The sequence below is a fragment of the Daktulosphaira vitifoliae genome, unplaced genomic scaffold, assembly GCF_025091365.1.
Source record: "Daktulosphaira vitifoliae isolate Bord-2020 unplaced genomic scaffold, ASM2509136v1 Scaffold_4, whole genome shotgun sequence".
NCBI classification, from domain to species: Eukaryota; Metazoa; Arthropoda; class Insecta; order Hemiptera; family Phylloxeridae; genus Daktulosphaira; species Daktulosphaira vitifoliae.
Window position 1 is genome coordinate 12,720,240 of NW_026099575.1, and position 1,305 is coordinate 12,721,544.

The following is a 1,305-nucleotide window of genomic DNA, read 5'->3' on the forward strand; positions in this document are numbered from 1 at the left end:
GTAATATTACAGAATTGATTATGGATTGATCAATATTTTATTTTGTCTAGTTTTGATCTAATATATAAAAATAATTATATACTGTCATTTAATTTTTGAAGGTTACCCCTTAAAACTACCTTTGGAAATAGTTCATTATTAAAATTTACTTTTAATAAATCATGGTACATAAAAGTAAATACAATTTTATTTAATACATTGTATAAAAAAAATATTATTTAACGAAAAAATTAGGACTGGTATTCTTAATAAATCACCTTGTACACATATTATAATAAGACAGTCATGATAATAAATGAGATTAGTTCAATCTAAAACTAAAAATAGGTTCACCTAAACAACTCATAATATTGCGCTTATTTCTCATCGATTCGTTTCGGATAACTGTGGTATAATTTATACATTTTTGTTCTTATTTTAAAATTATGTTATTTTTTTTATTCATTTTAGTACTATTGTTCAAAACACTTATTGATTTTCAATATTAAAATACAAATAATGTTTTAACAGCTTAATTAAAACATTTGAAATATTTTAATGTTATTCAAACTGATTTATGCTCTGGAAAAATTAAACACATTGAAATATTAATAATTGATTAAATATAAGAGGATATATTTTATTAATACCCAAAATGTTTTTTTTAAGCAATTTCAAATTGTTTTTAATTATTACGGACAAAATATTTTGTTCTTTTATAACTTTTAAAAGCTATACGCTCTTTTGTAAAAAAAAATAATTAAATCAAGTTTCATTTTAAAGTTACTATACTATATTCATATTAATAATAACAATTTATTATTTGTTGCCAAATTTTACTCTTTTATTCAATTAAATTAAAAAACTTTCAGTAATAGATTTAAAAACATAAATGATTTTTAATGTTATTAAGATTAAATGTAGATTCAAAATTTGTTAAAGATATTTAAAATAACCTACAGTAAAAATATGAAGTTTTGCTAAAAATAATACAATATTCAATTGTATTGTCATCTTAACTTTATAAATGAATTTCTAAAATAATAAATCAGTTTTTTGTTGATAAAATAAATTTGTTATTTAAAATCTCATTACTTTTTCTGGGAATTTCGAAACGTCATTTTAAAATAAGATTACTGTTACCATTTATTTAATTACTGTTTTCGCGTTTGAAAATATCAAATAGGTACAAAAGAAATGACGAATACTGATATTGATGTCAAACACAATTCGCTATACATTTGCGAAGTGTTATATTATTATTGAATTTACTTCTATTTCTACTCTAAGCTATAACTTTGGTGAGTGCACTCGACAAAAAGTTGT